The sequence below is a fragment of the Balaenoptera musculus genome, chromosome 10 (assembly GCF_009873245.2).
Source record: "Balaenoptera musculus isolate JJ_BM4_2016_0621 chromosome 10, mBalMus1.pri.v3, whole genome shotgun sequence".
In the NCBI taxonomy this organism is placed as follows: domain Eukaryota; kingdom Metazoa; phylum Chordata; class Mammalia; order Artiodactyla; family Balaenopteridae; genus Balaenoptera; species Balaenoptera musculus.
In genome coordinates, this window is record NC_045794.1 from 79,705,779 (window position 1) to 79,733,469 (window position 27,691).

A 27,691-nucleotide genomic window follows, 5' to 3' on the forward strand; every position below is an offset into this window, starting at 1 on the left:
TATTTCACAATAGATGTAAATCCTTAAATTTATTTTAAAATAATCCTCAGAAATAAATTTAGTTTTCATTTGTATTGTAAGCCCATTAAATGTGAAGCAATCTATTTCTTTCCCTAGAATCAAGTTTCCAACTTTCCCATCCAAAACAACCTCACCCCCCAAGTTTGGCATCTCAGTTTTTCAATTTTTCCCCTGAGAAACAGTGTTTGTCCTTTGGTATCTGATTCATGCCTTCTGCTGTCTTACAAATTGGATGTCTCAGCTTTTTTTGGCAAGTCATGTACTTCCATCTCAGATTTAAGCATGTCTCTATGGCTCACACAAGTGACACTCAAGCCAGCAATATACAACAGGCTCAAACTATATCATAATTGAGCCTGAGGGGGAGTAATTTATTTTATTTGAAAGAAGGAATGAATTGGAATGAGAAGAAGCTTGAAGACAGACTGAAAAGATGACAGAGGAAGGACAGAAGAAAAAATTATTAGAATTTTTAACAACTTTCTCTTTTTCTTATAGAAGATTAGAAGATAAAAATGTTAATTAAATGTTCTCTTCACCCATTTCCTTTTTGGTAAAAACTCTAAAAATTATAATAATATTACAAAAGGTTCACAAAAGAAAGAAAATCACACATAACTCTTCAACTCCAACACAATAACTTTCACCATTGTGAAGTATCTCTCTGTAGCCTTCATTTGATATTCATATATTTTCAGTAGTGTACAGGTAATTTTGTATCACATTCTTCACTTACGGTTATCCTATTTCTTGGCTGCCTAACACTCTGTAACATGGATTTCATGGGCCCTCCCCACCTCTCTGCAAAGTCTTCCCCAGAGTGTGCTTGGGTGTTACTGCAAGGAATGGGTTCCCCACCTGTGTTCCTGCCCGGTCAGCTGTCACATGTACTATTTAATTACTCTTCTCCATTGCTGGAGACTACCATGTTTTCAGGCAAGCTGAGTCTGTGAAAACTGATGCTGCCTCTACCATCATTTCCCCTGGATACCGTCGACTCCCGTTTTAGTTTATCCTCTCAAATCACCCCCGTTTCACCCAGTGCTGCTTCAACCTAAGGGGTTCCTACTTGCAGAGAGGGGAAATTGGAGTGGGGGCTGACAAATGCCCTTGGGGTTCCCTAGAAGTAGGCACACATTTTTCCTGATCTACCTCTAAACTATGCTCATTTTTAGTGATAAAAGATGTTGTGTCTAAATGTTGGGCTTTATATGAATTTTTAAAAAACATTTATTCCTGGTAACATACAATAATAAGCAAGTCACTTCACCTGTTTTTTTTTTTTTAGTTGTTTTGTTTGTTTGTTTTTTTATACTGCAGGTTCTTATTAGGCATCAATTTTATACACATCAGTGTATACATGTCAATCCCAATCGCCCAATTCAGCACACCACCATTCCCACCCCACCGCAGTTTTCCCCCCTCGGTGTCCATATGTCCATTCTCTACATCTGTGTCTCAACTTCTGCCCTGCAAACCGGCTCATCTGTACCATTTTTCTAGGTTCCACATACATGCATTAATATACGATATTTGTTTTTCTCTTTCTGACTTACTTCACTCTGTATGACAGTCTCTAGATCCATCCACTTCTCAACAAATGACTCAATTTCGTTCCTTTTTATGGCTGAGTAATATTCCATTGTATATATGTACCACATCTTCTTTATCCATTCGTCTGTTGATGGGCATTTATTTTTTATTTTTATTTTTTTTTTTAATTTTTTTTTAAATTCACCAGTTTGTTGTTTTTTTTAATTAATTTATTTATTTATGGCTGTGTTGGGTCTTCGTTTCTGTGCGAGGGCTTTCTCTAGTTGTGGCAAGTGGGGGCCACTCTTCATGGCGGTGCGCGGGCCTCTCACTATCGCGGCCTCTCTTGTTGCGGAGCACAGGCTCCAGACGCGCAGGCTCAGTAGTTGTGGCTCACGGGCCTAGTTGCTCCGCGGCATATGGGATCTTCCCGGACCAGGGCTCGAACCCGTGTCCCTTGCATTGGCAGGCAGATTCTCAACCACTGCGCCACCAGGGAAGCCCTGTTGATGGGCATTTAGATTGCTTCCATGACCTGGCTATTGTAAATAGTGCTGCAATGAACATTCGGGTGCATGTGTCTATTTTTTTTTTTTTTTAATTGTATTTTTTTAATATATATACTTATTTATTTATTTATTTATTATTTATTTTTGGTTGCGTTGGGTCTTCATTTCTGTGCGAGGGCTTTCTCTAGTTGTGGCAAGCGGGGGCCACTCTTCATCACTGTGCGTGGGCCTCTCACTATCGCGGCCTCTCTTATAGTGGAGCACAAGCTCCAGACACGCAGGCTCAGTAGTTGTGGCTCACGGGCCTACTTGCTCCGCGGCATGTGGGATCTTCCCAGACCAGGGCTCGAACCCGTGTCCCCTGCATTGGCAGGCAGATTCTCAACCACTGCGCCACCAGGGAAGCCCACATGTGTCTTTTTGAATTACGGTTTTCTCTGGGTATATGCCCAGTAGTGGGATTGCTGGGTCATATGGTAATTCTATTTTTAGTTTTTTAAGGAACCTCCATATTGTTCTCCATAGTGGCTGTATCAATTTACATTCCCACCAACAGTGCAAGAGGGTTCCCTTTTCTCCACACCCTCTCCAGCATTTGTTGTTTGTAGATTTTCTGATGATGCCCATTCTAACAGGAGTGAGGTGATACCTCATTGTAGTTTTGATTTGCATTTCTCTAATAATTAGTGATGTTGAGCATCTTTTCATGTGCTTCGTGGCTGTCTGTATGTCTTCTTTGGAGAAATGTCTATTTAGGTCTTCTGCCCATTTTTGGATTGGGGTGTTTGTTTCTTTAATATTGAGCTGAATGAGCTGTTTATATATTTTGGAGATTAATCCTTTGTCCGTTGATTCGTTTGCAAATATTTTCTCCCATTCTGAGGGTTGTCTTTTCGTCTTGTTTATGGTTTCCTTTGCTGTGCAAAAGCTTTGAAGTTTCATTAGGTCCCATTTGTTTATTTTTGTTTTTATTTCCATTACTCTAGGAGGTGGATCAAAAACTTCACCTGTTTGACCTTAATTTTCTCATCTATAGATTGGGATAATACTTTCCACTTTGCAGAGCAATTATAAGGATTAGAGGCATACTTATACAGCTCCCAGGACCACATTAATATTGATAGCTATATCGTTATTATTTATTGTTCATGTACTAGAAGCAGACTTAATTGAAATGGCCTACCCCATCTTCAAAGCAGCAGAAAAAGAACTGTAGGCTAAGAGGTAAACTTTCAACTCTATTTTGTTGTTTTGATTAGTAATTTAAGAAAAATTCTTGAACTCAAAATAATTCATACTATAAAAAAGACATTATTAAATTAGATGTGAAAAGTATGCGACTTTCATATACTTGAAAATGAAATGGCTTTAAATTAGCTTTTCCATTTTTTTCTTTTTAAAGTAAAGAGTCCATTTCAGCATATGGCCACAAGATATTCACTACAGAATTCACTAACTAGTATAAGCTATTTGCTATAGACTGAATGTTTATGTTCCCCTAAAAATCACTTGTTAAATCCTAGCCCCCAATATAATGGTATTAGGAAGTGGGTGCTTTGGTAAGTGACCAGGTTATGAGAATGGAGTCCTCATGAGTGGGATTAATGCCCTTATAAAAGACCCCAGAGAGCTCCCTTGTCCTTTCTGCCTTGTGAGGGCACAGTAAGAAGATGGGTGTCTATGAACCAGGAAATGAGCTCTCACCAGACACCACATCTGCCAGCATCCCTATCCTGGACTTCCCAGCCACCAGAACTGTGAAAGAAAGAAATTTCTGTTGTGTATAAGCCACCCAGTCTATGGTACTCTGTTTGAGCAGCCCAAACTGACTAAGACAGTGTTACATATAGAATTCCGACAACGGCAAAATGACACAGCTGGAAAATCTAGGGTTTGGGTTTAGAGAATAGAGACACACCCAGGTGAAATCTGGTGTTGGTTATTTAAGATGCTAAAGTCTGCTAGTGTATTTGAAACCGGGACATCTGTCATTAAAGAAGAAAAACAGGCAGAAACAAGATGGGGTAGGTGGCAGATGGATTTCCCAAGCAGCTGCAGGTCTAGACAGGTTGGAGGTGATGGTTGGGAAAATCCGAGAGTAACACATTTGGAACAAAAGCTTTCATTTTCACAGTTTTTTTGGTTGGTTGGATGGTTGTTTTGTTTTGGTTCCAAAGAACTTTCTTATGTGACTGTTGGATGTTCCCCTGAGGAACATCCAACACTGGCCTTAGACACAAGAGGGCTAGACTCAAATTCCAATTCTAACACTTACTAGCTGTGTGACTTTGGGTGATTATTTCCATGTTCTGGAGTTTCCACTTATTCACTGTAAAATGAGGTGCCCATATTACATCCATAGTTCTTAACTATTTTGGAGAGGGGGTGTCATTCACCTCTTTTGAGCTGATTAAAGAAAAGACTCATTGTCTCACAAAAATGCACATAAACATCCCTTCAAATTTGGGCATACACTTAATTTCATGACATTAGAAATTGATTTACTTCTCATAGAAAAATGCTTACAAAAATTTTTCCTTTTCTCATTCTTATTTATTCATGTAAATGAAGCAATTTGAAATTAATCCAAGTGCAAATACAAAATAACAAAATTAAAATTCCTCCCCAAAGCAAATTTAAATGAGAAGGCTACCATCATTTGACTTGAAGAGAAGAAATTATGGAATAGTCTTTATATCACAATGTTTGTCACTTGTGCTATTCTATCAATTTTGACTTTTAATTTTGATAGCAACAAATGAAAGAAAGCCCCGATTAACAAAGCAAGTTGTAGCAAATGGATAGGCTTATGCTAAGACACCTTGGATTTCTCTAGGACTCTTCAAGCTGATACAGTTGCATCATTTCCTCTTTCCTAGGGTCAATGAATTTGGTCATCTTTGCAAAGTCTGAATCATCTCTGCTGTTTATGTCAGCAAGAAAATGATTAAAATCCACATTTCAATTTTAAAGTCAAATGAGTATAACTAACCTTTGGAGAAGTTTTGCAGTGTTTCCAGGTGTCTGTAGATTTCTGCCTTGTGAGAAATTGACAAGTTTCATCACTCTCAAGCAGGGCCAGAAGACTCTCCTCCAGTAAGGGAAAAAGTTCATATTTGTCTGTTTCCAATCTCTTCTCCCACAGTGGCAACTTGGCCAAAAGGGCCTGTGGGTTTTTTTGGTGTGTGTATGTTTTGGTTACCTTCCAAAATGGTGTCCTCAGGACCTTATGCTGAAAAAAAAAAAAAAAAAAGCCTTACCTCATTTGCTTGATCAAATAAATCAAAGCCACAAATGACATTTCCCCTGTGGATTTATTTTAGGAGAGAATTTCAAAGAATAACTTCATATTCTGCTTCCATTTCTTGACAAAAGTTCCTTTAAATCCCAATGAGTCAAATCCCTGGGTCTGGAGAAATTGATGACTTGTGTAGCAATAGGCACAACTTCTTCAGGACTACTGGCAAGGGCTTTGGTGCCTATGCAAGGTGATATAGAAAGCTGTGACTCATGGTGATGTGTTGAGCTTCTTTCTTTATCAAAGCAGAAGAACCACATGTGTTGCCAAACACTGCATGGGCACCATAGTTCCAAAATTCTGTTTGCAATAGGAGTTTTTACTTGAAGAAGTAACTCTTTACCATTTCAAGTAATTCTGAGCCTTTGAGGTTTCCATATGGGGTCATAAAATAAAGTTCTTTAAAATTTTTTGAACACATATTTGACAGATGGACATTAGAAAACTACTGGTACTTTTTTGCTGAAGAGAATGGCAAAATTGCAAATTTCTCCAAAATAGCAGATGAAATGTCAGTAAATCCAGGGCAGAGTATGTCATTTGGCAAAAGCACTGGTTCCATATTATTCTCTTATTCCAAGCCATAATTTAACTTGACCATTTAAAAGCACAAGGTTTGTGATTGGCTTCTTTTGCCTAGCAATGCAATTAAAATCCTTCAGACAGGAAGTGTTGGGGTAAATGCAGGCTTTTGGAAAATTCCAGCCTTTCCAAGTTCAGTCTTCTCAAAATAAAACAAAAACAAATAACAACAAAACCACCCCATTGTCTCATGTATTTTCAGGGTAGAGAGATATAGAGGTGTTTCTTCAGCTCTTTACCTGCTAGCTGCCATGAGTGAGAATCATAGTGCACAACAAGTAACCTGGCTTTCACATCCTATAACAATAGAGCAATGCATATCAAACCAAAGGATGCCATGTCTGTTTCCAATCTCTTCTCCCACAGTGGCAACTTTGGAGAAGCACTTTTTTCTTTCAATTTCAGCTAATCATAAATATAATATCAGGGGGACTTCCCTGGTAGCACAGTGGTTAAGAATCTGCCTGCCAATGCAGGGGACACGGGTTCAAGCCCTGGTCCGGGAAGATCCCACATGCTGCAGAGAAACTAAGCCCATGCACCACAACTACTGAGCCTGTGCTCTAGAGCCCACGAGCCACAACTACTGAACCCGTGTGCCACAACTACTGAAACCTGTGCTCCTAGAGCCCATGCTCTGCAACAAGAGAAGCCACCGCAGTGAGAAGCCCTCGCACCGCAATGAAGAGTAGCCCCTGCTCGCCACTAGAGAAAGCCTGCATGCAGCAATGAAGACCCAACACAGCCAAAAATAAAATAAATAAATAAATAAATTTATTTTTAAAAATATATATTTATATAATATCAGGAATAATTTTAATCTTTAATGATTGGGTTAGGAGGGCAAAATTAAGAGTTATTGCTTCTTTCCTTCTACTTTCCAAAATTTACATAATGCTATTATATTATTTTTAAAATATGAATTACATATTAAAATGAAACAGAAGATCAGAAAAAATGAGACTTGCAGAAGTCAAAAAGATCATATGCCACTTGGATATGAGAGCAGAAACTTTCAGAATATAATAGTTATACTAGCTGCAACTAATTGTGCTAGCTGTTTAACATATATTATCTCATTTGATTTTCATAATAATTCTGTGAGACAGGTACTATTATAGTTCTCATTTTACAGATGAGGAATCTGGAACTCAGAAAGGATAACCAACTTGCCCAATGTCACACAGCTAGTGGCTGAGCCAAGATTCGAAATTGGGTCTCCTTAACTCCAAAGCCTGTGCTCTTAATTACTACACAAAGATGAAGGGATCAGAGATGCAGGTGAGAAAATAGTATAAGCAGAATTCTTAGCTGAAGGGTAAATATGGGCTATTCATGGGAGGAGAGATTAATTTAAAGAGAAATGAATAAAAGTATCTTTGGAGAAGGTACCATATTACAAACAAATCCAGCTCCCTTTGCTCTTAAGTCATTACTCCCAAAGAGTCTTCTGATTTGTGACTTAGCCTCCACAATCGTATGTAACAGGAATGGAGTCCCAATTCACAATCCAGGTCCTTAAAAATTTCCATTATAATCTAATGAATTTCTTTCATGTCAAACAAGATCCTGGGGGGTTGAGCAGTACAAGACAATTTTTCTAAGACCTGATCACACCGTCTCCTTCTCTGAATTCCTCCTTTTATTAATCCCTGTATCCTCCCAGCCCTGCACAGTGTCTGGCAGTCGGGGGCACCCCAGTAAATGTCAGTTGGCTGATAAAATACTGCAAAAGGTTTTGAAAGACTCACCAAGTCAAGTTGGCAGATTCTAATACCCAGCAACTTGTTGAAATTGTGCTGCAGGAGAAATATTTAGATAAATTTGATCGGTTAACTCCTCCCACCCCCATCCCATTAACAGCGCAGAGTTTGACAATGGGCAGAACCATCTTGCAATTCTTGCATGACAAACCTTTGTTTCAACAAGCACGTGCCTGAATTGAGCAGCCCTTACTGGTGCTGACTCCAGCACATCCCCCAGTCTCTGCTGCCTCTTGATTCTTTTTGCAACCATTTTATGCCATCATTTTCTTATCTTTACAAAGCATATTTTTTCCCTCTGCCCTTGGCCATACTAAAATTTGTTCATCTGAATTCTGACTGCTTTGATAACACGCTACAGCTAATTTCTGCTTTTTCTATTAATTCCTTCCGAAATGAAACAGAGAAGAGCTACATTTTCTTCTCAGTTACAAACAATCCTTTGCCCCTCCCCAAGCCCCCAGTCATATTATCAGGTAATCTTAGTGACAGATAAGCAAAACACACTATGCTGTAGAAGTGCAAATAGTCTACCTTCCTCCTGAATTTTCTTCAGTAATCCAGTTTTTGCCATTTTCCAGTCATTAGCTCTGCAAGGTGACTCTGCAGGTCTTTTTTCTGGGGAAACACCTGTTCTTCCTGCAAAAGAAAAGCTATTGCTCTCACTAAATGAGTCCGAATGCCCTAGGAGGATTTCCTTCTGTGGCTTTGTTTGTTCCTGAAACAGGTTCTCCTGCTGAGCTTTCTCGCCTCTGTAGCTTGGTGAAGGGAAATAAATTTTGCTGGCAATTTCTTCAGTTCTTAATATATTAATAGCGCTGTTTTCTTACCAGTGCCGGTGTAAACTCTTGTTATGAGTGAAAAAAAGATAGCCTTGAATACCACCCTAAAAGACAGCCTTTGCCTTGGGAATAAACTCCAATAATTCGCTTCCCTCTATAAATTATTTCTATAAAAATGCAGAAGCAATCCTGGCTGACAGAGAATGAAGTTATCTAAAAACAATATAAAATTCTCCTGATGAGTTCAACCTGAGTGTCTGAAAGAGCAGGGAACACATGATCCCATTCCCTATTAGGAACCAATCTTATATTAAAACACGGCAAACATTATCTAAGGAATTTTACTGCAGTGCAGCTGAACTTTCTCTCTTTGAAATTTACTGCAGTGCGGTGGGCCACATTTTGAACTTGATAGTTTGAGGGATTCTTTACCCATACTCATATTCTGAAGAAATTTAAAAATAAAATTTCTTACATCTTAAATTGTCTACTAAAACTGCAGAAAACAATACTCTGTCATTTAGGTCCTACTCATCTATATCAAATAATGAAAGGGTTCGTGGACTCTTGGTATATATTTCATTATGACCACCAAAGACAGGTCATCAGCATCTGCTGTAATTTATTTTTTAACTCAATTCATATAACTTTATGTAAACATACATATGTACATGTAAGAATATGTATATATTTTTCCCCTTCTCTTTCCTGAAATTATTTTAAGAGATTTATAACACCTCGCATGATAAGATACTAAAATATCTCATAGTGGGGAAGTCAGCCTGCCTGGGTTCCGTCCAAGCTCCAATACTTCCTAACTGTTTGACATTATTCTAAGTCTTAGCTTTTTTAATCCATAAAACTCAGCATTGTTGTAAAGATTAAATGAGACAATGCATGTAAAGCACTTGGCACAGAGGCTGGCAAACTGTGATATTAATCATCATCAGGAGAAAAGTCAGAATCTGGGAAAAAGAAAAACACAAATATTACAATCATATGGATAAACATGTTGCTTTAATTGTTCAAATTAAATAGTCAGATTGATTTTTAGCTTTCTAGCTCCCACAATAGTAAGGTAAAATATAATCCATTATATAAATTTGGGGTTCAGAAAGGAAGATGCAAATTAGTTCAGAAGTAAAATTTTTGCTAACACTGAATTCCAAAAGGAACTCCTAGAGGGTACATTAAATAATGTTTTTAATACCATTTAACAAACAGCAAATGCTGTAATGAATTTAATATGGCTGTTATAACGAACTCTGGTAAAAACCCAAAGTATTCGATTAAAATGTAGCTCAGTAAAAGACTAAGTAATATGAAACTTAGTCTATGGGATAAGTAAATATAGCCCCAACTTGTAGTCTTATGGGACTCAAAACATAGTTACTGAGTATCTAGTTTGTGCAAGATACTGTCCTAGGCACTGTAAGGAAAAACATAGATAAATTAGACTCAATTCTTGCCCTCAAGAATTTACGAATTGTAAGGCATAAAAAGGAGAATCATAAAATGATAACAAGGACTATGATTAAAGGAAACTAGTATAAACCCCAAAGGAAGATATAAAATGCTACAGAGGTTCAAAGGAAGGGAAGGTCTGTTCCTCAAATACATCAAACTCAGCCCTACCTCACGGCTTTTGCACATGCTATTTATTCCCTGTGTCTGGAAGGATCTTCTCTCCCCTTGGCATATATAATTCCTCCTCTCCCTTCAGGTCTCAGCTTATGTTTTCACCTCTTTGTAGACGCCTTCCCTGACCACCCATCATAGAGGAGACTCCCCCCTATAATTCTCTGTCTCAGCTCCTTGTCTGTCATCGTTGTTGTTTTTCTTCATAGCATTCTTTACAGTTTACAGTCATTTCATTCATTTGTTAATTTACTTCATTTTTATCTGTCTCCTCATGTAGCATATGTGCTCCATGAAGGCAGGACTATGTCTGCCTGTCTTGTCTGCCATTTAATCCTTGATGCCTAGAACAGTGTCTGGCACTTAGCAGGCAGTCAGTATATATTTGTTGAACGAACCTACGAACAAACAAAAGATCACATCTGGTTGGTAGGATCAGGACAGGGTTCATGAGAGGAAGGAAGGGATCCTTAGAAACTGGATAGGTTGTAAGGAAGGGTAGGGAGAAGAGGGATGTTCCAAACAGAAGGAAATGCGTAAGCAAATGTTGGGAGCTCAAGAAACACAAAGCATTTTCTGAGAGTAACAAACACTGTATATCTTTGAACTTAAGATGCACACTTCATCCTCCTGCTTCCCCCTTCCTTTTTAACATTTCCAAATTGGTATGTGTCTTATAATCACTATCTGAATGTATTATGGTTATATCCTTTTCTCTCTAAAATGTTATTTAATTGATAGTATGTCTTATAATCATCAGTTGCATTTTAGAAATGGGAAAATGAAGTAATTCAGTTTTACTGGAACATAGAGTATGTATAGGGGAGCTGAGAAAGTTCTGTTGTAGGAGTTATGCTGTAGGCATATAACAAGGCCAGCATGGTGATTGTATAGTATACTTAATTTATCATCAATGAGGAGTTCTTACTGAAATTGTAATACTCTATTATCTCTCAAAAGAGTCTAAATTTTTCTATAAAGATGTATTTTTTTCCCTTGGCTGTTTACATTTAAACATTTAACCTCAAGACGAAAGCTCTGTATGAGGCACAGGAGGAGATCATTTCTCCCCCACTGGACCATGAGCTGTTTGAGGGCAGAGACTGTATCTCCAGCAACTACATACTACCTGATACGAAGTAGAGGCTCTAGCAATGCTTATGGAATATTAAATTAATAAAGAATTGTTAAAGAAATGACAAATGGCATTTTACCATTCTTTATTCAAAAAAATTATTAAGTGGATAATGGAGATGAAGGCAATGGTAAGAATTTTTGAAGTCAAATGGAGTTAATCCAGGGGTTGGCTTTGTAGGAAGGAAGTGCTTGCTTAGCACTGTTTGGAAGCAGGGGAGAGATGGAGGTTGGCAGAGAGGAGGTATAAAAAGTCTACTTGGGAAACACGACACTTAAGTCCTGTTAAGCTTTATGCCCCAAAATGGTGAAGTATGTTTGGGAGCCCGAGAGCATGCCAGGGAGAAGAAAATGTACCCAGTGGGAGTTCCCTGGCGGCCCAATGGTTAGGACTCTGCACTTTCATTACTGTCGCCTGGGTTCAATCCCTGGTGGGGGAACTAAGATCCTGCAAGCCACGCAGCGCGGCCAGAAAATAAGAGAGAGAGAGAGAGAGATGCACCCAGTGAGGACAGGAAAAGGAGGAAGAGGTGAGCCGCGGAACCAGAGAGGGCTGAGTCTGTTAAGACTCGCTTTTACAGAAAGTCAGTCATGAGCCAGAAAATACTCCTGAAGGTTAACATGTGGCTATTAGAGTCATCCAGACTGTTGGCAGGATCTCTCTTACACTCTTACAGTCAGTTTCCGCAACGCTAAACACAGGGGATACTTCAGTTCTCCCTCCACCTGACCTTTCAGCAACATCTAACTCTGCTGACCACCTTTCCCTTTTTAAAAAATTGAGGAAAAATATATATAACATAAAATTTACCATCTTGTCACATTTCAGTATACAGCTCAGCAGCATTAAGGACATTTATAGTGTTGTGCTACCACCATCACTGTCCATCTGCAGCACTCTTTTTATCTTGTAAAAGGAGAACTCTACACCTATTAGACCGTAACTCCCCATTCCTCCTCCTCGCGGCCCCTGGCAACCACCGTTCTACTTTCTGTCTCTGAGTTTGACTGCTCTAGATCCTTCATAAGAGTGGAATCCTACAGTATTTGTCCTTTTGTGACTGGCTTCTTTCATTTAACATATTGTCCTCAGGTTTCATCCATACTGTAGTATGTGTTCAAATTACCTTCCTTTTTAAGGCTGAATAATATTTCATTGTACATGTATACCCTACATTTTGCTTATGACCTCTCTTTACTTTATGAGGCCCTGTCGTCCCTTAACTTCCACAAACATTTTTCCTGGTTTTACTCTTATCTCCCTGACGTCTATTTCTCTGCTTCTTTTCAGGCTCATTCTCTGCCATTCAACCATTTAATGTTTAAGTTCCCTAAAACTTGGTCCCAGGGCCCCCTCTCCCCTTTCTCTCTACTCTTTTCTAAAACAAACTCACCCAAGACCATGCCTTCTCTTCCTGTTTAGCTGCCAGGGTTTCCACATGTGCAGCCTCGGGGGAGGGGTGCACAGGGAACAGTGAGGAAGGGGGCGTCTGCCTCCCCAATCAGATCAGTAGCTTCATCGCTGATGAACAAAGGGGCAACAGATGTCTCAGCCAAATTGCTCTCACATCTGGAGCAGGAGTTTAAGTATGACTATAAAGGCATGAGGCCAAATAATGCTTGAGGAAGTTGACTCCTACTATGATTTCACAGAAAAGAATGGAGCAAGAATAAACTATTGGGAGCTCTGCCACAGGGTGACTGGTATCCAGGCTGTCTTTGATGATAGAAATACATTTGAAGGAAAAATCTGTTTGTAAGGAAAAATGGACACAAACTGGTGGTTGAAACTGTGGGACAAAAGGAGGGACAAACAGTGAAGTTAATGCATTATCTAAGGTTTTTGCCTAGAGATGCAACATGCAATCTCCTTTTTGATCATGCTTAGGTCAAAAGAACACTCCCTCTGAAGGTTAAACAAAAAGACCCAATTAGACCACTGGAAAAGGTTTCCCTACCAATTCCTCCTATCCCTTTTTACTTCATCCTCTAGGGTGGAAATCTATGCAAAATTCAGAAAAGAATGAAGAAGACAGGCTGACAATAGTGTCCTCAATTTTCTATGCTTCCTCCACTGTTTTTCTTTAATATTGATATTTTTTGGTTAACAACCTCAAGTTTACTCTGCCTCCTCCACCCTTCAAAAACAGCCTTGCAATATTCCTTTATAGTTATCATTGACAGGCTTCCTGAGCTTAAAAAACCTCAAAAAAAGAAACATGTTTTCTTTTGGATCAAGCCTTAAAAATACAAGTGATCGGGGACTTCCCTGGTGGTCCAGTGGTTAAGACTTTGCCTTCCAATGCAGGCGGTGCGGTTCGACCCCTGGTCGGGTTCAATCCCTGGTCGGGGAGCTAAGATCCCACAACCTAAAACAGAAGCAATATTGTAGGAAATTCAAAAAAGACTTAAAAAAAAATACAAATGATCAATGTTACCAGTCAAGTTAAATAAGAACAGCCAACAAATCTTGATCATTGGTTGAATTAGGATTTTAGACAATGCAGTGGATAAGATATAATCCTTGTCCTATAAACATAGTATAACAAATATAGAGTAACAATTCAGTTCGGTTGTTTTTAAATTTACTCCTTCCTTTGGTGACAGCACTCTAAGTTTGCTTTGGGATACTACTGGAGACAGTCTGGTGACACTATTAAGCAAGGGACTTTTTCAGCCAAACCAAGTGGTGGGCATGACCCAAGCTAGGCCAATCAAATGCTTGTTCTCAGGAATTTGAATCTTGAGCGGAGGAATGAAAAGACTGAAAAAGATAACTTCCTGCTTGCCATCTGGATCCCCAAGGTTGTCTTTGTCTGACAAAGACAATCTTGGGGTTGTCTTTTCTGGGTCTGGTCTTTTTCTTTTCTATGAGCTAATGCACAGATTGGAACGTTCTTTTTTGGCCTACCTTACCTAGTTTCCTTTACTTCCAATCAGCATTTTATCTTGAATGCTTACACGTGCCAGGCACTATTCTAAAGGCGTTGTGTGGATGATGTCATTTGATCTTCACAACAACCCTACAATTATTATTCCCTTTTGATAGATGAAGGCGAGCCTCAGAAAAACTAAAGCAACTTGTCAAAGTTGACACAGTTAACAAGAAATGGAACTGGGATTCAGACTCAGGTAATAAGACTCCTGGTCCTCAGCATCTAATCTCTGGGGAAGAATTATTTAGGGAAACCCATTTAGTGGGTTTTTTGGTAATGAAGTGGTGGGGAAAGGACCCTGGAGGCTAGGTGGGAGAAGTTGAGACAAGAGGGAAACTAACTGTTCTCCATAGTAAAGCAATAATAGAATTTGGGGAGTTGTTCTCTGACATTTAGAGAGAGTAGATTTGGGGAGCCTGGGACTCAAAGAAGGCTACAGATGTTAGGAGAGTGAAACCTTACAGTAGCAGCAGGCTGGAGTCTTAGGAAAGAGAAGCCAAAGTGTCCATTAGGATATTTTCATCATAAACAACAGAAAACTGAATTCAAAATGGGTATAATAAATAACATTATTATTCCAAGAAGTCCAGAGGTAGGAATGTTTAAGATTAAATATTTTGGTGGACCAAAAATAAAGACCAGATTTTTACCACCTTTCCTTTTTTGCATCTTTTGTTGTGTGGTCTTTGTCCTCAGGGTAAATCCCTCATGGTTATAAGATGGACACAGCCATTCTGTGTATCATCTTTAAAAAGGACAGTGTTCAGAGGAAGAGAATCCTCTTTCTGTGTATCTCTCTTGGGAGGAGGGAACTTCTCCTATAAGCATCCCAGAAGATTTCCTTTTATGTCTTATTGGCCAGAATGCATCACATACCCATGCCGGAGCCAATCACTGCCGACCTAAATTTCTAAGAAGAATCAGGATGCAACTCTCAGGGTGGGGCTTGAAGAGGGTGGATTCCTGAAAAAACTCGAAGTTCTATGAGAAGCAGGAAAGAAAAATAGAGTGAACATTGGATAGGTGATCAAAAAAATTTACTGCATACGGTAAGAAATTCTTTGAGGGTCATGAACTTTGGGAACAGTAATGATTACGGCAGACATCGGAGCCAAAAAGACTTGGATGTGAATAATGTCTCCCTAATTTACCAGCTATATGATAGTGGGTGTAAGGATGCTGTGACTGTTAAATGAAATAATGCATGGAAAATGCTTGGCATAGTATCTGGCACATATTAAATGCTAGATAATTGGTAATTATTTTGAATACTATATAGCACTTTTAATCACTTTCTGTTCTAAGCTCAATTATTCTCTATTATTTCCAAATGTTTAGTAAAAGTCCATTACATGGAACAAACTTGGGTTAGTGATGCTTTAAGGAATGGAGGAGGAGAGCTTGTGTCTCTTCCTGGGGAGACGGAGTATTAAGAGAGGACTGAAAATGCAGGAGGCAAATGGTGAGAGAGGATCAAGAATTGATCTGGGATAGAGGTTTGGAGCAAGAAGTGAAACTCAGTAAATTCAAGTGTTCTCAAGAGAGCAAAGCTATGTGCAGTTGATTTATTCTATTTGATGCTAAGGGGAAGGCTGAGGTCTTAGAAACGTTTGGGTTACACGCACGTTTAAAAAGAAGACAGTGCAAGTCAAGCACGCATAATGAGTGATGCAGATACTGAGTGCTATAGGAACTCGAAAGAAAGAGAAACCACCGTGGATTATGGTGGTCAGGAAAGGCCTCACATGACATGTGAAACTGGGATTTAGCTTTGAAGAATGTTTAAGATGGAGTGAAGGGAAGACCAGAGAACATTCTAGAAAGAACGATAAGAGCAAAGTTGTGGAATCAAGAACATGCAAAAGATACGAAAATGCCAGCTGGGGTTATTGCAATGACCAAAATGTGAAATGATAATGCTATGAGCAAGGAAGCTTGAGCAACTAAATACGTTACTGAGGAAATAAAGTTCTGATTCTGCAATTCAAAAATATCTGGTTGTGAAATTATAGAGGTGGCGCTAGTTAAAAATGATTATCTAAAAATTAATAATAACAAATAGAAACTCAAACTTAAAATATCATAGTTACCCAAATCTGTTAATTTACTAAAATCTCTAGCACAAAGGAACATTTCTGATGACCATTTTTAAGGGTGTTTATTATCGTCATAAAGTCATAAGACTATATAAACAATAGTTGACTAGCGTGAAAAAAATGTTAATCTGGACAGAACTTAAAATACTAACAGCTATTTATTGCATGCTTACCATGACTTATTTCTATAATCAGTAGATATTGTCATATCTACTGATAAGACACAAGTTAATACTGTTTCTTCTAAAATGTATGATATAAGGTAAAAAATAATGTCTATGAATAAAGAGTTATTAAAAATTACTGCATGAAAGATGTTCTAAGAACTATGTGAGACAAAAAGTTACGACTTGGAACTTTCCTTAGGGAACTACAATCTAGTTAGAGATGTCTGTGTGTGGCAAGATGGTGAAGAGCTTTATACATAAGGCTAAGGAAGGTGGACTTTTAAAATGAGGCACCATTGAAGCTTTCAGAATGTGGAAGTGACAGGGTTGGTGATTAACTGGGCTACCATGTCCATGATGAATTGGAGGATTGGGAGACCAAAGAGAGGAGACAGATCAGGAAACGTGTAAGAATCCAAGAAGGAGACAACAAGGGTCTGGGCTAACGTGTGCTCTCTGGAAAAATAAAGGAAGGGGTGGGCTTTAGAGAGTCTAGCCCTGCACTGACTCTTTAAGCTGTCAATCATACCCTTGTTTCATACAGCCAGAACCACATAGAGGGAGTCTTCCAGGAATTCCCCAGGCACACTCCCGGTCCTGACTTTTTCCCAACTATTTTCCACACTGCATTCTGACATGCTCCTGGCCCCCTTCCCCACTTACTGCTCATCTTTACCCTTTGGACTTCTCCCCAGCAATACCTCCCTGGTTACTGATTTGGTTTCTACCACTTATAGGATGTTTCCTCAGCTACAAGAAACAGACAACTTGGGCTTCCCTGGTGGCGCAGTGGTTAAGAATCCGCCTACCAATGCAGGGGACACGGGTTCGAGCCCTGGTCCGGGAAGATCCCACATGCCGCGGAGCAACTAAGCCCGTGCGCCACAACTACTGAGTCTGCGTGCCACAACTACTGAAGCCCACGCGCCTAGAGCCTGTGCTCTGCAACGAGAGAAGCCACCGCAATGAGAGGCCTGTGCACCGTAACCAAGAGTAGCCCCTGCTCGCCACAACTAGAGAAAGCCCGCGCATAGCAAAGAAGACCCAACGCAGACAAAAATAAATAAATAAAATAAATTAAAACAAAAAAAACCAGACAACTTAACAAATCGTGGCCTAAGACTATAAGGATATTTGTTGCTTACTTAACAAGAAGCCTGTCTCAAAGTGGGTTTGATAACTCAACAATGTTATCAAGAAGGCATATTCCACCTTGTCTCCTTAGTGAGTTGCACTGTCTCCCCTTGTGATTGTCAGATGTTTGCAGCCACTCTAGAAAGTGAGGGAAGGGAGACAGAAAGGGTTTGCTCCTCTCCTTTATTTTATCAGGGAATAAAACCTTTCCTACAAGCCCTCAACCAACTTCTCCTTATACTGCACTGGTCAAGCTGGTGTCACATGTCCCCTTCTAGAACTATCACTGGCAAAGGAGAATGGGTTCACCATGATTGGATGAAACCAGTCATCACTTATCCTGTGTGCTGGGCATTTTTCCCTGAACAAAACTGAGGCTTGTTAGCAGGCAAGAAGGGGAAAGGCATTTTGTCAGGTGCCTCAAGGTGTCTGTCATGGACTAAGGAGTACAGAACCTCAGCCTGCCTATCCTACCCTGTCCCATTATTCACTTCTCAACTAGCTCTTGGAACCCCAACTTCAGAGCATCCATCCTCTACCTCCCCTACTACTCCAATGGGAAGTTCTTGGCCCGAATTGTCCTGTGTCTTTAAGCAAGCAAGATGTAGACAGTAGTCATTACAAAGGAAGAACTGGCTGGACTGGCCATTGCCTAGATCCCCTGGGCAAGGCTGAATGATGCTCTAGGATACTGGGGCGGGTCATCTGAACCTCTGTTACTGTTTTTACCTTATGTGCAAAGATTTGAAAATATAGTTCTTTTGTTTTTAATCCCTGGAGTCTGCAAGTTGTTGGATTTTAAAGAGGTGGATAACGTAAACATCAAGGATTATAGAACAGTTTGAGGAGGAGCTGAAAGAAGAATAGAGGGTGCCAATGTGTCTGCAGATGACAGGGCTTTTGTAAGCCTCTCTCTTATTATTATCTCTTTTCTGTGGTTCATTTCACATTAAAATTTCGCTCAGCGTTTTGGCATGGATAAACCTTGGCAATGTCTCTTTGAAAAAACTATTATCATGTATTTCTTTCTTTTTAAAGCCAAGCAGATTTTTTAAAATGGTTACAGCTCTGGAGTATTCCTTAGTAAAATCTATTGGGCGTTTAGGAAGTGGGTATCATTAGAGTTCTGTAATACAGCTACTTTCACTCCACGGACCCCTCTTTGCACCTACATTTTATTGTGTTTTATTCTAACAATTCTAGTAACCATAAATATAAAAGAGGTATACATTTCCTCATTTTTAAAGAAGTTTTTGCTTTCTTCCATCCCCGATACTGTGCTGCCCTGTCCTTACAAATATCCCCGTTAGCCTTCATGCCCGGGGATTTATTTTTGAACTGAGAGGAAGAAGGGACCTTGTGACTAGTAGGGGCCAACTCTCTTTGACCTACTGAGCTTCTCCTTCTATTTTCCCTAAAATAGGTTGTCTGTACCTCATCCCAAAACATAATTATGCTAGGGCTTTTCACTTATGCCAAATAAAATATATTGATATCAGAAAATCTGAGCTCAGTTGAGAAGAACTCTAAGGAAGAAAAGCTTTTAGTTAAAGGGTGATCTCATTTCTCATTCTGTTCATCTTTCATACCCCTCACAGGCATATACAACATACACACACACACACACACACACACACACACACACGTGCCCTCCCTATTATCTGGCCACCCTTGATCAGTCATCATTCACAGAAAAAAGATCTTGGACCTCCAGACCTTTGTTCATTATATTCCCTTTGCATAGAAGGGCCATGACTCTCTGCCTGGTGTTCCACTTTATTGTGTTCAAAAGTGTGAGAACTTTCTAGACCTCACCTCCATCCTATTCTCTATCTAGCCCCATAAGAGTTTGTAAGTAGCTTTACTCTAATGCTTGTAATGTCCCTGCCCGTCCCAGCCCTACCCACTGCTGGCTGGAGTCTGGCTTCACTCTTGGACAGTTCTAACCAGGACGCCCCATCCCCCTCTTAGCCCTGGTACTGCTTAGAGATGCCAGCTGCAGCACACCCAGCAATCAGACTGAGTTTTGGGGTACCAACATCACCCCTCATCAGCCAAGTGTGTCCCGCTCTTTGGGCATTATCATTGGGACAGCTGGATATTCTTCAGCCTGATTTACTCCCATCTCCCCACTGTCTTCTATATTGCTAGACTGTGAACTCACTGAGTGTGGAGATGAGACTCTGCAACTTAGAGATGATATAAACTGCAATATCTCAAGCAGTGATAGTGAGAGTCATGTTAAAGTCCTCGATTTAATTTGCTTTGAGTCATGGTGCACAGGGGTTTAAAAATAGAGGTTCCAAAGATTTTTCCCTTGGTGAAGACTTCTTCAAAAACAAGCAGTTCACAGAAAAGGGAAAACAAATGGTTCTTGAACATTTGAGATTATTTACCTCACTCATAATAAAAGAAGTACAATTTAAATATATGCTGAGACACCATTTTTCACTAACCAAATAGATAAAAAGCAAAAATATTAACACGCTGTGTTGTTGAGGATATGTAATAACAGATGCTTTTATGCAGATGCACGTGCTCTCTGACCTACAAATATCATTTCCAGAAATTTAGCCTATAGATATGCAGGTATGTGTGCAAAACAACTACATATAATGTTACTTCTCTATTATTTGTGATAGGATCAGAGTGAAACAACCTAATGTTTCATCAATAATAGACTGAGTAAATTATGGTACATCCACATGTTGGAATACTGTGTAACCAAAAATGTTGTGGAAGTTTTTAATGTACTGATTGAAACAATTTCCAAGATATCTGATTGGGAGGGTAGCAGGGTATGAAGGCATGATGTACCAGGAGCACGTGTGTGAGGGAGGGAGGATTTGAACCCTATGAATGCATTACCTTTTAAGGAAAACAAAACAAAACAAAAAAGAGCATTTGTAACTATAGAAGACTATGTCTTTTCCCTAACTCTAAGCCCAGGGTTTGGTTTTTGACAGATGTTCAGATTCCCTAGAAAATAGAGCCTGAAGTAAGAGCTTACCTATCGATCATTTTAGAAAGGGGTGTAATCCCAGAGAAGTAAGAGTTAAGAGAAAAAGGGAATGAATCAAAGAAAGGAGAATGATACAAGGTGGTGTGTCATTGAGCTGGCCTCAGCTTCTCAACCAGAGCTGATTGTTTGGTGTCCAAAGAGGCCATAGGAAACCAGAACAACTCATGGATGGGATGCTTTTTTTTATTATTAATTTTTATTGGAGTATAGTTGATTTACAATGTTGTGTTAGTTCCTGCTGTACAGCAAAGTGAATTAGTTATACATATACCCATGGATGGGGTGAAGGACAATTTATTTGCTGGGTTCTCCCGTTCTCCTGCCTCTCACTTGGTAAAGTCTACCCTATGGGGACATTGACTCCTTTTGCTTTTCTGTGATTTCCAGCCAGTCCAGGCAGATTCTGGTGAAGGCAGAGACTCCAGGGTCCAATGCAGCCAATGTACACATACAGTGGTCCCTCTGTGTCAGGTGACACTGTACACCGTTCTATCGCAGTAATGGTGGAAGCACGTCAAGTGATTGAGGTGTGGGAATGGGCATCAGATACAGTTGAGTGATCTGGTATAGTACATAAGTGGCTCAATACCGTAGGTGTCAGAAAATTTTCTTTTAATAACACTATTTTTTAGTGCAGTTTTAGGTTCACAGAAAAATTGAGCAGAAAGTACAGAGAGTTCCCATATACTCTCTGCCCCCCACACACTCACAGCCTCCCCACCATTAACATCCCGCACAAAAGTGGTACATTTGTTATAATCAATGAACGTACATCACCATCACCCAAACTCAGATTCTGAGTTTTTTATTTGCTTTTGTTTGCTTAATAGGTTGGTTGATTGGTTGGTTAAAATAGTCAAGGTATTTCGTATTAACTATAAATCTCAGAGTCTGTAAAAACCTAACCTATTTAAATCCCCCAAATACATGATTGTCTTGTTGCAGTGCTAGATTATTCCACTCCACTTAAGTTTATACGTGTTTGTGTCTGTTCCTGTTTAATACCATGCACTTTCAATAAATTAATCTAAAATATGTATTGCTGAATTGAAGGTACTAGTCTGGGTGGGGTGCAGGCACGTAAAGAAGTACAATATATCACCTTTCTCCCAAAGTTGTTACAAAAGCATAGACTTAAACAGGAATGCAAGAATTAAGAAAAAGAATTGCAAAACAAAAGAGTACAAGATGGCCAAGTGAGAAGTAGATACCATAAATACTATAAGGTTTATACAATTCCTTTGTACCTGGAATAGTTAGGGAAGACTTGATGGTGAAACAGTAAGTTGAACTGGTTTCGAATTATGGATAACACTTAGAGAGGAGAATAGAAATAGTGAGGTCATTTGTATGATGGCCTAGCCTAAGCCCAAGCTCTGAAGCTTGCAACACCATGTGTAGACTGGTTTTTTTTTTTCTTTTCTTTTTGTAAATAATAATAGTTGGATGGTTTGAGATCAGTTCTGGAAAGGTGGGTAGGTACTATGTTGTTCCAGGTTTTCAAATTATTTGCAAGTAAACTAGAATTTTATTCTGTAATCAAGAGAAAGTCTTTGGAATTTTTGAGCAGAGCAGTCATGTACCGATTGGAAAACACTTTCTAATGAAATGTCTCCAACACACCCTACCCCAGACTAAATCAGAAGACATTCCCCCCACCCTGCCATGGAAATGTCTGCAGTGAGCTGACCAAAGTTTGAAGGCATTGATTTCCCTAAAAACAGACCTTGTGTATTTCTGGAGCTTAGTAGATCATGGAGTGGGGTGGGGGGACTGTTTGTAAAGGAAATATTTTAACTGTTGTCTCTCTATATGTTATACAACATAAGCATTTTGAAGGTCTGGGTAGTTAAGGGGTGGTCTTTAAAGTCTGAATCTAGATTAGATCAGTAGAAAACTGTGAATCACTGGTCACTGAATGGAAGGTGGCAGCATTTATCAGCAGCATCTAGAAATCTAAGGCCAGCACGTATAACATCACATCCTCTCCTTTCTGCTATCAGTTGGATGCAACAGGAAACTGACGAAGGTGCTAGGCAGTTTCCTTTCTGCTCTGACCTGACGAGTTTCCTCTGCAGCTTGCTCACAGCTTATTGTAAAGGAAAATCATGAAATACCAGTGAATTTCCTCCAGTTGGATCAAGCCTAGGACAAGGAAGGAAAAGCAAATTTCTAAGATTAGTCAATTTCCCTTTGCAGCTGTAAAGTTGGTTCAGGGCCTCCGGCTGACCCTTTTCTCTTTAGACGTATCTCTCCTACTGGTCAGTTTACATCATAGGCAAGATAAGGACTTGTGGCAAAGTGAGCAACGCATATTATGTAATTCTTATAGGAAATCTTGGGTTCGTTCATGGGAAAATTGCTTACATAGGACAGCTTATTTGATAAGCTTTTCATTCTTCCCTGACTTCTATCAAACTCATTAGTTCAAGGGGGTTATACAAAATACAGATAATTCTTTTGCTCTTGTCTCAGCATGACTAAAAAGGAGCTGTTTCCATGGAGAATGTTTATGCAAAATTAACAAAAGAATTGAGTTAGTTTAGTGAAAGAGACAGGGTTGGACTACTCCAAGAGCAAGAAGTTTTGTCTGGGGTCCTAGGAGGTAACGTGAATTTTGCTGGGTGTGAGAGGGAGACGCTATGGCGTGTTGAAAAATGTAATGAAGAGTCTGGCATCTGAAGAATGTGACTGGCTTACTTTGTGGAAGTAGTTCAACTTGAAAATGGAAATTACCATTTAAAATATCTTCTCAGCAAACTTAACAATGTGGAGGAACAATGCGGTATTGGAGCATTGAATGAGAGTATATTAATTTAGGAGGTAGATGATTCTTCCTCATCACATTCAATTTCCTGTTATTTTAACTTACCTGCTTTTAATTTCCCTTTGAAAAGTTCCCTCATTTCTGTATTCATCGTTATTATTAAAATAACACTCCCATAAATTTCCCTTTTATACTTTGCATGATTTTTAATATGTATACTGTAGAAATTCCTCTAGCCCAGGCATAAATTGTGATTGCTGAAATTGACAATGTAAAAAAAACAAGAATACAAATGTATGGAGCTGTGAAATACGAACAGTTGATAAACAGACTGTAAAATAAATAAGGTAAGAATTCAAGGTTTAAATTTAATAGCATTTGGAGCAGCTGTTGTAATAGGCATCTGACAAGTAACAGATTTGTGGAGGCTGAGGCATTCTACTCCTTTTTTTTTCCTAGGGACTAATTATCTATTATTTTACAGACTTGCTAAAATACTGTGGAGCTCTTAAAAATAACTTGGTTGATCAACTGGCAGTAGCATTATTAAACTAACAAAAGAACTTGCACACAAATAATGGGCCTAACAATCTTTTTAGGGGACCTGTAGACCTTTTCTTAACACTTATGAGAACAACATACCTTTTATTTTTAAAGATAAACCAGGGCTTCCCTGGTGGCGCAGTGGTTAAGAATCCACCTGCCAATGCAGGGGACACGGGTTCGAGCCATGGTCCGGGAAGATCCCACATACCGCAGAGCAACTAAGCCCGTGTGTCACAACTATGGAGCCTGTGCTCTAGAGCCCACGAGCCACAACTACTGAGCCCGTGTGCCACAACTACTGAAGCCCGTGCGCCTAGAGCCCGTGCTCCACAACAAGAGAAGCCACCGCAATGAGAAGCCCGCACACCACAACGAAGAGTAGCCCCCGCTCGCCAGCACACGGCAACGAAGACCCAACGCGGCCAAAAAATAAAATGTAAATAAAATAAATAAATTTATATAAAAAAAAGATAAATCAGCTCTCTGAGGAGGTGGCTATACCCAGAAATTTTTACTTAATTAGCCTGAATCAATAAAATGGTTTCCATTATCATCATTCATAAACATTTTAATAGTGGGTTCTGGGTGAAATTGCCTAGCTAAAATTTTGGACAAAAATAGCACATGTGATTAATGTCATGTAGTCAAAATTTCAGTGGCTCTTATATCGAGTCAACTGAACATAGTTTGCATTTTCAGAGTAACCAATGAATATTTTATGATATGAACTTCAATAGGCCTACAAAAATTGCGAAAATGTCTTAGGTCTGCTTTGCCCTCCTCCTCCTGCCTCGTTCACCTCCCTCAGGTGTTGATGTCAAGGGAGCTCATTAGTAAACACCCTGCATGCTATAAATGCTGTCTCAGAGCCTGCCTCTCAATGAACTCAGTCTTGGACAGTGACCCTGTTTAAAAGCAGCACTGACCGACTGGAATGTGAGTCAGAGGAAAGGATGAAGGGATGGAGAATCATGTCATATGAGGAGGGGCTGACTGGAGAGCAAGAAACAGGGAAGAAAAATTTGTGTAACACAGCGATTGAGTGAACAGATTCAAAAATCCTAGCCTGAATACATACTGAGAGAGCAGGGCAAGTCTCTTAACCCTCTATGCCTCAGTTTTCTATGGGGCCAATGATAATAGTATTTAGGGTTATAGTGAAAGTGAAATGAATTACTCTAGAGTACTTTGAATAGTGCTTGGCACACAGTCAGCACTACATGTTAAGTGTCTGCTATCATATTATTTGACTCACCAGATACGTGAAAGATTATTATTATATGCAGAGGAGGGATTTGACCTGTTTGAGTGGCTCCAGAGGGCATTTTCTGGACCAGTGGGTGAGAATGGCAGCAAACCTGACTTTGGCTCAAAGATGAGATCCATCCAGGGGAGTGTAGGGCTGGTTTTCACTGGAGCGTGGGCCTTCTCTTGATAGGGATGTTGTGGGGTGGGAGTACACTGGGCTGGAAACTGGATAAGATGAATCCTCTTGCTCTATCACAGCGGCCTCTCCTCCCATTATCGAAGCTGTCCCTCCTTCCTCCTCAGATCAACTATAGGCTTGAAGGAAGGAGGAAGCAGAAATCAGAGCTCCAGCTCTTTCTGATGATTTGATCAGCCTCCTTCCCAAACAGGAGGCAGAATGCCCCACCCACCCAGCCATCTTTTTACTTTCCCTGTCTTTTCCCTTCCTCTCACCTAAAACCAGATGAAGGCAATTGGTGGGTGTGTGGGTTTGTGATGGTTAAAATTGTGAATTGGGCCAAATATTCCTTTCTTTATCTCATTAGTCTCTTTTTGGCATTTTTCCCCCAAACTTTTGACAGAGAAATGATCTTGGAGTTAAAAGGCTCATGACTTAGCACAGTTAAAATATGTCTATATGACTATGAACAAATGGAGGAATCTTCTGGGACTAAGCTTCCTCTTTCCTATGGGGTATTTTTGGTGGGTGTGATGATGAAGGGGATTGTGATAGGTAATATTAAAGATTTCCTCAAATTCAAACGTTCCATTTCAGGTGGAGGTACTGAAACCGAGCAAGACCCTGTGGGACTCCTGGGCACAGAAGCCTTTCCATGTCCCCCGTTTCTTGTTTGTAGGGAATAGACTCCAGCCTCCATGACCAAAGGGCAGATTTGAACAGTTGCTAATCAGGGAAGGGAGGAGATGCAGAGACAAGGGAGTAGCAGTCAAGAAACAATAGTGCAGCCTTGGGGCAGGGTCCTGGTTTCGCCTCAAGGGATACACATAACAATATCATTGAGCTCTCTTTACAGAACTAAAACCCCCAACAAATGGAAGATGTTAGCATTCTTCATTCCAGAGAAGACCACCTGAGGCCAGATTAAAGGAAACAGAGAAGCTCATTAGTAGATGACCTGAGGCCAGATTAAAGGAGTGCAGGCCCTGCACACACCCTAATCTTATCAGCAACCCTGCCCTTGAACCATTGCTATAAAACTCCTCACCAAATCCTCCCAGGTTGGGACACACAGTTTTGAGAGTCACAAGCCCGCTGTGTCCCCCTTTGCCTGGCAAAGCAATAAAGTTATTCTTTTCTACTTCACCCAAAACTCTGTGTCCGAGATTTGATTCAGCACCAGTGCACAGAGGCCGAGTTTTCAGCATCAATACCAGACCCACAGAGCATACAGAACCTCTGTGGTATATTTCACCATCCAGGTCCCTCCGTTACAGCTTTCCTCCTAAGAATACTTGATTCTTAAAAGACTTTTACATTATCCATTTAAGTATATGCAACACGTATCTCATTCCTTTGGGAATCTAGTTTGAATAAATTGTTATTAAGTTGTAGTTTAATTTGTTAAAGTAATCTATGGATTAGTTAATCATAATGTCTCCCTCACAAGAGACAAACTTTACTGATATTTTAGGGGGCATTACTTAACCCAAAAGTAACATAAATAGTAGCAACGTTGCAGAATGTAGAGAAGATGTTTGGGGACAGGTAAACCCTTCAATGGCCTCTAAATGCACAGTGCAATCATTATTTTAATGACACGATGTAATCAACTATTTAGTTCACTTGTACATATGACTAGCCCCTGAAAGTAAATACTGTCACTGATGGTAAATGGTCTAGTACAATATTCAAGAATATTGTAGAATAGACTTCAGATTCAGATAGCTCTTTAAATAGAATCTAGGTTCAACTCCTTTCTACCTATGTGACCATTAGCTATCTCTAACCCTTAGTTTTAAAATTAATAATGCAGCATTGTTGTGAAAATTATTTTAAATAAGCGAATATGTATAGCATGTCTGATATATTGACTAGTCCTCAACAAATGGTGGTTATTATTCTCACCATTATTAGAAAATTGAAAATGGCTAACTGGTTGATTTTTCCCTTCATCTCAAGCTCAAATTTCCCCCACCTATAAAAAATAATGCAGTCAGCTCTTTTTTTACTCACATTAATTTACAGGGTCAACATTCCTATCCCTAACTCAGTATATATACTCAGGAAAGAGTTGGTGAATATGAATAATTGTGGCCAAGGCTACTTCTCCTGCTAGAATTCTATTGAAGCTTGGCAGGATATTCTCCACAGAGTAACATCTCAGGAAGAGCTTGTCTCAGCTCTCAGCATTCAGGAGTGACTCAGAGAAGAGCAGGGCTTTATTTCAATAGTAATGATTTATAAAGGAAGGGTAGACAAATCAGCCTTGAAAGCTCTTGACAGGACAAACTGAGTTGCTTTTAATTGGTTTGGCTTTGGCCATCCTGGCTGATA

General features: G+C 39.6%; 1 protein-coding gene across 1 annotated transcript in view; it reads right to left on the minus strand.

The window, feature by feature from the left end:
* CDK17 (cyclin dependent kinase 17) overlaps window positions 1-27,691 on the minus strand; it is a 172,904-nt gene that overhangs the window by 107,489 nt on the left and 37,724 nt on the right. Inside the window, exon 2 of the mRNA XM_036866001.1 lies at window positions 5,056-5,295. The gene's annotated coding sequence lies outside the window, so the exon portion shown is untranslated. The remainder of the gene's footprint in view (window positions 1-5,055; window positions 5,296-27,691) is intronic.